The following is a 9,415-nucleotide window of genomic DNA, read 5'->3' on the forward strand; positions in this document are numbered from 1 at the left end:
TTCGTATTCACTCAACTCTATGGCCCACCTTAGCATTCTTCCTGATAGATCCGGTTTATGTAAAATGCTTCCGAGCGATTGATTCGTGAGTATAGTCACTTAGTGGGCTAGAAAGCATGGGTGGAACTTCTGGGCGACACTTTTCAAGGCCAAGGTCGTCTGCACCATTTTGGAGTACCAGGTTTCTGCATCGACCATTGCTTTACTTACGTAGTAGATGTGCCTCTGTTCTTTGTTTTTTATGTGACGAAATAGAACAACACTGACCGCATAGTCAGACACAGCTAAATACATGTAGACTTGTTCACCAGGTTGATGGCTACTCAGAATGGGTGGCTAGGCAAGACCTTAACTTATCCGTGAAACGGGTTATGAAACGTTCCAGTGCAGCTAGGCGACCCGTGAAGCGTTGCAACACTTTCTTGCTACCCGGAGTAGGTGTCTCAAGGACGACTTTTATTTGATCCAGATTGACTTCAATTCCCTTTTGTATTACCATAAACCCTAGAAATTTGCCTGTGTTGACACCAAATGCGCACTTGGTCGGGTTAAGCTTCATGTTGTACGCCCTCATCAAGAGGAATGTTTCCTCTAAGTGTTGGGCGTGTTCGCTTCGGGTTTTGCTTTTTACCACAATATCATCGATATAGACTTCTACGGTTCGACCGATCAAAGGTTTGAAGATCTTTATCATTAGCCGTTGATAAGTGGCTCAAGCATTCTTGAGCTCAAATGGCATGACCTTCTAGTAGTACAGTCTGCGCGGTGTTACGAAGGTTGTCTTCTCTTCATCTAGTTGGAACATGGGGATTTAGTGGTATTCGGAGAATACATCTATGAAGGAGAGCATTCCATGTCCGACAGTGGAGTCAACTATCTAATCTAGTTGGGGCAACGGAAAGCTATCCTTTGGGCAAACATCATTTAGGTTGGTGTAATCAACACAGACTTGCCACTTTCCTTATTTCTTTAGAACAACCACCACGTTCACCAACCCATCCAGATACTCGACTTCCCTGATAAACCCAATTGTCAGCAATTTGTCCACCTCGGACTAGATGACCCTTTACCTGTCTGGGTGGAAACGTCAAACTTTCTTGCAAACTGGTCATGAGGAAGGTATGATGTTGAGCCGATGTGAGACTATAGACGGATGGACTTTGGGTATGTCAGAGTAAGTCTATGCGAAAACGTCTTTATTCTGTTGAAACACACTTTCGAGTACTTTTAACTCTTCCGGTGCAAGGAGGAAGCTAGCATAAGTAACACGGTCATTGCTATTTGAAAAATGCAAAGGTTGGAATGGGTCGGCTGTAGGCGGATCTTTTTCCACCGGGTTCTGTAATTTCTATTGTTCCTTTATATTCGATGGTTCAGGGTGTGGCTCACTACTACTTGGAAGTTCAGGCTCAAGCGCCACTTGATAGCACTAGCATGCGACCAAATGACTGCCAAAAAAGCCGATTTATCCTTCCTCGATGAGGTAGCTCACCATCTGATGATACATAGAGGGAATAACCTTCATGTTGTGAAGTCATACACGTCTCATGATGGCGTTGAAAGGGGATAAATCTTCTACTACTAAGAATCTCATGTTCTGGGTGATTGGACCAGCTTGTATGGCCAATATGACATCTCCTAGGGAAGTTGTCAAGGCTCCATTGAATCTATATAGTATCCGCCCAAGGTTCTCCAGGGCAGACGATAGGAGTCCCATTTGTCTGTACGCCAACATCTGTAAGAGGTCAGTTGAGCTGCCCAGATCAATCAAAACTCTTCTTACATCAAACCCACTTATCCCTAGTGTTAGGATTAGGGTGTCTTCGTGTGGCTGGAGGACCCTGTTGGGGTTTATTAGAGAGAAGGTGATTATCTCGTCCACTGGGCGTGCACCCCACCCAACAAGCTATGTTGGATGGAGCTGACTTGCTTCCTAACGAAGGCCACTCGGAGCAATCTTTGTCTTTTCTGTTTGGAATTATATTTCTCATCAACGGGGCCTCTGTGAATATAGTTGATGACAACTCTAGGAGCTGCTGAAGTTGTGGGGGCTTGGGTGGCCAAATCCCGGGTCATTTCCCTTTGTCATTCAGATGTGCGCACGTATTGTTTCAGGTGCCTAGCCCTAATTAGCCTTTCCGCTAAGTAGTGGAGACTTCTACATTGTTCCATGGTGTGACCATGATCTTTGTGATAAACACACTTTCGACTTCGGTCTCGTTTCACCAGATCTGTCTTAATTGCCTCCAGCCATCTAAAATCGGATAGATCACGGATCATGGGGAGGAGTTTGTCGTATCAGATATTGAGGAGGGTTAGGCCAACTTGGCTTGGTTGCTGCTGGTCGTCCCGCCCCTTGCTAGCTTGCCTCGGTTGGTTTGAGGGCTTAAAACTTTCGACATGGTCATTTCAAGTGGGTCGATTGGTGACCAGGACTTATTGTGTAGTCTCGCAGACGTCGTCTTCAAGCATGGAGTACTTGTTTGCTCGTTTGAACAAATCGTCCATTGTTGCTGACAACTTCTTAGCAAGAGACTCGAAGAACGGTATACCCGGATAGATGCTTCTTTTAAAGACTTGTAGGATGACATCCATACTACAAGACTCCACTTGGAGCACGGCCTGTTCGAACCATTTCACGAACTCTCTCTAGGATTCATTTTCCTACATTTTAATGTTTTGTAGAGTACTTATGTTCTGCTTATGGCGTGCTAAGCACAGGTAGTGTCCTACAAAGGCTTCCGACAGATCCCGGAAATTGTTCACGGAGTTCTTTGAGAGGCAGTGGAACCATAAGAGAGCCGGTCATGTAGGCTGGCTGGAAAGACTTTGCATAACAACTCGTCATTCCCTATGTCAAGGGTCATGAGCTGCCTGTAATGCATGATATGGTCGAACGGATCACTTGTTCCGTCGTATGTCATAAATTTCAACACCATGAACCCCATTGAGGGCTCGTAGTTGATGATGTGAGGGTTAAAAGGCGTAGAGAGCGTGTTGTCCAGTCTTCGGTTGATAGAGTCAGGTGGACCTCTATCTACTAGAACTCCTGTTTGTTATCGTACAGGGAGATGGGAAGGCCACTCTGGCATGATCGCTACAGTCGATGGACCAGGATAGAACTCCTAAGTTGCTGCTACATGTGGTCTTTCCTCCATGCTAGGTGCCTGGGGTCCCAGCTGGGCCCACATCGCGTCAAACCATTGCAGCCTCCTATCGCACTTCCTTTTTGTTAACACACGGGTAGAGTAAGAACTTTCATCTAACAACGCTTGACAAGTTAGTGGAAACTTTTCATTAGGTCGTGTCTTTTGACTGTCAAAGGGGAACTTTGTGTTCCTGGGGAAGGACGCCTCATCATTTTGTTTGGAATTTATTCGTTGGCTTTTAGGTTGTCAGTTGTGAAAGGGGCCTGATGATGATACTTAGGCACGCAATAGATCATTATCTTCTTTAAGTCTCCTTGTTTCGCGAAGTAGAGACTGCACCTGTCACTCATTCTCTTGTCAGCGTTTTTCCATGTTTTCATGCCAGTTGAAGTAACATTCGCTACCCATGGCTAATGATCGGCTCCTTGAGGGCGTTGACATCCTTAAATGTTCCCATAGACGATGCCAATGTTAATGCGAGGTCAACTAAGTTCAGATCTGCCTTGTGTTGTGCCTCTCAAAGCTTCTACCCAACAACGGGGAACTGGGTAAGCTTCTTCCCTGCACAAAGGATGTTCAAATAGGTGGTCTAAGCACGCCCCTTCAAAGGTTAAGTTAGACACAGGTAGGTCAAACCCTTTCAAGGAGAGAATGAATAGGCCAGCTTAAGCATGCGTACCTGGGTTATGATTCAGGAAGGCTTTTTATAATGCTCAAGAAAAAGCCACTATAGTGTTGAATAGGCACTTGGACCTTCTCTTTAATGATGGTTGCCCTGCATGGAGCAGGGAAATCATTATAGTTTTAAGCGGCTAGTAGGTGCCATAAAAAATTGTTTCATGATGCAGTTGCCCGTCATTTCAACTTGTTAGAGGCATGGGGCAGTGTGTGATAATCCATTTACATGGACGTAAGAATTGAGGAAGATCTCATCAGCCACTTCCATGTCAGATGGAAATGATTACACGTAGCAAGAAGGACTTGAAGGCTGGCTGAAAGACATTGCTCGCTTAGGGAGCCTAGTGCCATTTGTCGCATGCCTGTATGGTCCAACTGGAAGGCTCCAGACACTATGGTAATTATCCAAGCAGTATTGAAGGGAAGGACACGTGGAGGGGAGTCCCCACAAGAAGGATGGTCTTGGGCTTGTTCTTGGGGAATGCACTAGCAGATATGTATGCACAATGTGGAAAATGTGAGGTTGTTAACACTTTATCCATTTGCTTTCCTGGGGACACAAATGTTGGTCCAGTAGCTAAGATATTAGGATGAGTCCCTCTCCGACCACTAATAGAGTTGCTTCAATTATGTCTCCTGGAACTGTGCCCTATGCTAGAATCCATTCAAAAGTGCCTTTAGCCAAGGTTGTGCAAGCTGGATCAGTGGACACTGTACGAGCTATGTTATCAGTTGATTGCATTTTGAAAGATTCTCAAGGATGACACAACATTGGATGCAGCTAACATTGACAACGATGGAACATTAGATTATGGGGAATTCCTTGTTGCTATTGAGCACTTGAATAAGCTAGTGAAAGAGTTGATTCGGTGATCTTGACGACTGAGACTACTAATGGTGCTACCAAGAAATTCATTTGTGATGGAAATTCTGACATAATGCCCAACGATTGCCTAGATGGTGATTTTTGTAGAAAATGATTCTGTTTCAAGATAGGACTTGGAAACCAATCAACTGGAGAGATCCCTTTGGACATTTTCAATTGTAAGAAGACAACATCTCTGGATCTCAGTGCAAACACGCTTATGGGTTCAATTCCAAAATCTATATCACAGTTGAAATTAACTGATAATCTGGTACTATCCTATAACTGTTTCCCCTGGTCTAATTCTTGAAGAGATCTGCTCTTGATTTCAAAAGGACAATAAGCTTACTAGTGGCATCATGAGATTTCAAATGCAGTGATCTTATCCTTGGCTATGGGGTTCCGCTTACTTTGCTAGCACAGTTGAACTAGCATGCAAAGCTATATATGCTCAGGAATGCTACTTGTGCACTTTCAAATTTCTACAAGGGCAAGCTACAACTTCCTTTTGATTAGACAAAGCCTGCTTTTTCTAGAATAGATCAGTGAGCAATCATCATACATGGTTTCATGTAACCATTCTTGCTTAGATGACAAGTCAAATATCAGTGGAAGTGGTGCATGATCCCCCCAACAGATCAGTTCATACAACTTCTGGTGTGGGAAGATTTGTTGGCAGGAATCACAGTCCTAAACAGCTGGTTATTGCATCTCCAAGAACCCCACTGCTTGAAATTTTTGTGGCCAAAGATTTCGATGAAAAGTGCCACGAGAACTTTTCCAAAAACTTTCATGAAAGTTGCACCTGTTTCATTGAATATGCAGAAATTGATTATTTGAGGGGTCTTACAGAAAATCTCAGGTTGGTCAGTAGGCATCTATTGGTATGGGAGATTGTGCCCTGTATCTATATGATAAGATGCTTCAGCTTGCTTTAAGTCATCAATTTTCATCAGATATGGAGAAGGAATTCAGAATTATTCGTACTAGTTGAGATCGTCCTCATAGGGGTCTGCACAAATGAAAGTTGATGCTAGGGAATGTTCGTCTATAGCTTTGTTGTGTCAAGCTTGAGCTCTTTGTCCACAGCCCATTCCCTTCATTGGAAATATACAGAACCCCATCAACTAGAGAAGTTCTCCGGGAAGGTTGTTGAAGTAGACAAAGAAGTACCTCTTTCAGAAAGCAGCAACACGGAATCAATCTCGAACTAGGCCTGATCATGCCACTTTCACTGCAGTGTTAGCGGCTTGTGCCCATCCCTGGATGGTCAACTGAGCTTGGAAGGTATTTAATGAGATGTTTCTAAAATAAGGCATTCATCTCTCTCGTGAACATTATGTTTGCATGGTAGGAGTTCTAAGCTGAGTTGGAATGCTCTCTGAAGCAATAGAATTCATTTCTAAAATGTTAATTGAACCAAATGCCAAAATCTAGGGCGCACTGCTCAATGGGGTTTCAGTTTCTGGTGATGTCGAACTTGGGAAGTTTGTTTGTGATCATTTGTTCAAGATCGAGCCTGAAAACACAGGTAATAATGTCATTATGGCAAATTTATACTAACGACCTGATTATGGAAGAATTGTGGAGATTCTGCATAGCAGATTGTTGAGATTTGATAAAAAGAATTGGAAGGCCTCTTATAATTCCCTGAACCTGCTTAGAGTATTTGCTGACTCATGGACTAGAGAGTGTTGCAAACGAGTTTCAGAGCGAGAAAGATGTAAAGGAGAAAATGTGGAAGACAATCATGTGATCATTAATCGCGTCCAAGTTATTGATGAATCAGTTGAGTACCTTAAAAGTGGTTTTGCAGTTTTCAGTGTTTTAAGGAACCTTGGTAAGTCAGAGGAAAGAGAAGTTGTTTGGGATATTTGTGAAACCAACAATCAGATTCGAATTCAAGGTGCTGATGGATCGAAAGAATATTTTCAAAGTTCCTCTATTAGCAATATTTTTGGAACAGAGTAGGACCCACTAGCAGAAAAGGCACTTTGAAAATATGATTGAACATTAGTGATGGTATCATGCAAAGAGAGCGGCAACAGGGAAATACCTTAGAAGTTCTTGGCCTTGGTGACAAAGGTCTGATACGCAAATAGAACACACTCTTATCCCATTGAAATCGGCCTACACGTATCAGGAATCAGTAGGAATCTTCTTGGAGCTGTTTCAAAGGCCAAATCTGAAAGCTTTCATAACTGGTGGTGGTTTGATCCTTCCTCAGTAGATAAGCAACACAAGGGCAGTAGTCACAACTTCCATCATAGTAGTAATTGATGAAACTTCAGCCCGAATGGAGAACTCATTGTTGATGTTGTTCAGAAAGAGAGGCTGAAATGGATATGCCTAACTTCTCCTAACAATCTAGATGGATCTCCACTCTATTAGTTCTGATGATCTTGATGACGCACTCAAGTATGTTTTGGCAGAGGCAGAAAAGATTAAGAACATGGCTAGCTGGGAGGATGGCGTTCAAGTGGATTGTTTTAATGCAACAAACTGTTAGAAAGAGCTGGTGACTGCAGTTTATGCATAGTTGCTATGTTGGAACTTGCTCAGGAGATTTCTTAAGGGGCTCATGGATTCAAGAATGTTGTTATATTTTTATTTAGTACTGGTGAAGAGGTTCCCCAAAAGGTTTCAAGCTGCTTTCAAAACTTGAAATGCTTGACTTGCATGGGAGTATGCTCAATGCTCATGTGGATGAAGAATTCTTGCAATTTTCAAGTGCCATTCATGTTAACTTTAATGGGAATATGCTAGTGAATTCTGGTTGGTGGAAACAATTTTTTTTTTATCCAGTATTTCTCCAACTGTTACACATATAAATCTCAGTCATAACCGATTTATGGGATCACTTGTACTTGCTCTCCCAGTTGCCACCGCAAGTACCTCTTCGACCAGGGGAGTTTTCCGAAGCTTCACCTACTGTAGGTGATTTTAGTGATCAATCATTATTAGAATCTAGTAGTTCTATTGTTGTTCATGGAGTAGATTCTTTAGGGCACTTTCAAGCTAGCAAATCTGGCCATCTAGATGGCGTTGGTGCCTTCATTAAGGTGAAAATAGTGAGTTCATTAATCAGGTTCCTTGTTTTTCTGCATATGGTTGGCCAGGAAGATGTTCCTGGGATTGATGTTTCATCTTTGGAGAGCAGTTTAGACTCACCTGATCTCCATCACATCATCAGAAAACTAAAAAGGCCTCATAGACACATACAGATGATGCAATTTCATTAGTGACTTGATTTGGAAAGCAGTTTAGACTCACCTGAGCCTAGGTGATAACACTTGGCATGCTAACTTGATTCAGTAGAATAATGACTTATTCTTGCATGACGGAGGACCAGTCTTTGTGAAAGATTATTTCATAGAATATGACGACTCCTTGATATTGAGATGTTGTGGAAATGGGCATATCACAGTGCAAGCTTTTGATTGAAGTTCATGAGAGAAAGAAGCTACATCTCATGCTAAATGTAGCCAAGTCCCAGGAAATCAGCCCATGTCTTCAAGGAGAAGCAAGCCTACTGGCATACAGTAAGAACCAACAGTAAGTTCCCAGTACAGAAAGCCCACGACTGAGAATTGATTCTGCACAATTTCCATAATAGAACTATGATGAACTCTGGTATGTATCCCAAAATCACTCGGAACAACTCATTGAGAATGGTGGAATTAATAGTTTGTTTAGAATTGGGATATGGGCCAATTAGCCAAAAGTCTTCTTCAATTCCGAAAAAACTCGATGTTTATGACCGCTAAGTTGCTTGTGAAGAGAGTTACAACTCCGAAAACCTTGAAGAATTTGAATTCTCATTACCAAAATCAAATATGGAATTTGGTTCGACTTCCAAGAAGACTGACGTGGATGACACTACTAAGTGATCCTTTTCTAATGTATTGGGTGGCAATCATAGGAGAAATGAGTCCGGAAGGGATCCAAAGATGCCACAAGTATACCCGTGGTTCATGCTAGTGACAATGAAATCCTTGCTATTCACGATGGGAATAATGAAGAATTAAAACCATAGATGTAACGCCCAAGCATTTTCTTTTAAGGGTAATTTAGGAAATTACTAATAATAATTAAATTATTTAATTAATTAATTTAATAAAAAGGAAGAGGGGTAAAAGTGTAATTTTACGAATAAATACCCTACGTATAAATTAGAAATTTTATTCTTTCCGTTCTTTTCTGAATAGAGTTCCTGTTCGCAGAATTCCAAAGAACGTAAGGTTGGAGTCAGATTTCAGGCTTGAAGAACAAATCTCTATAGGTAAGATTCTAACCCCTAGTTTAATATTTTAGATTCATTGGTTAATTTCAAATACATTAGATATCTTTTGGAAAACCCAAATCTAAATTAGGGTTAGTTTATTTTATTTTTAATTCGTTTTAATATCAAAATAATAAAAAATTTAAGATTTTGATTTTATTATTGGAATTTGGGAGATCTTAAGTTTTATTAGATGAAAAAAAAAATTCCCTTGGAAAGTTTCGATTTTAGGTTAGGGTTAATTTTATTAAAAAAAAAAAAAAAAAAACGCGTGTGCACAGCACCGGAAGGAAGGAAGGAAGGGAAAAAAAAAAAAAAGGGCGTGTGCCAAAGGAAACCTTTTATATATATATATATATATATAAAATGAATCATGATGATGGCAATGAAAAAAAAAAAAAAAACTTGCTTTTTGGTTTGGTGTACCGAGACAACTAGGTA

Source organism: Vitis riparia, chromosome 7 (assembly GCF_004353265.1).
Source record: "Vitis riparia cultivar Riparia Gloire de Montpellier isolate 1030 chromosome 7, EGFV_Vit.rip_1.0, whole genome shotgun sequence".
In the NCBI taxonomy this organism is placed as follows: domain Eukaryota; kingdom Viridiplantae; phylum Streptophyta; class Magnoliopsida; order Vitales; family Vitaceae; genus Vitis; species Vitis riparia.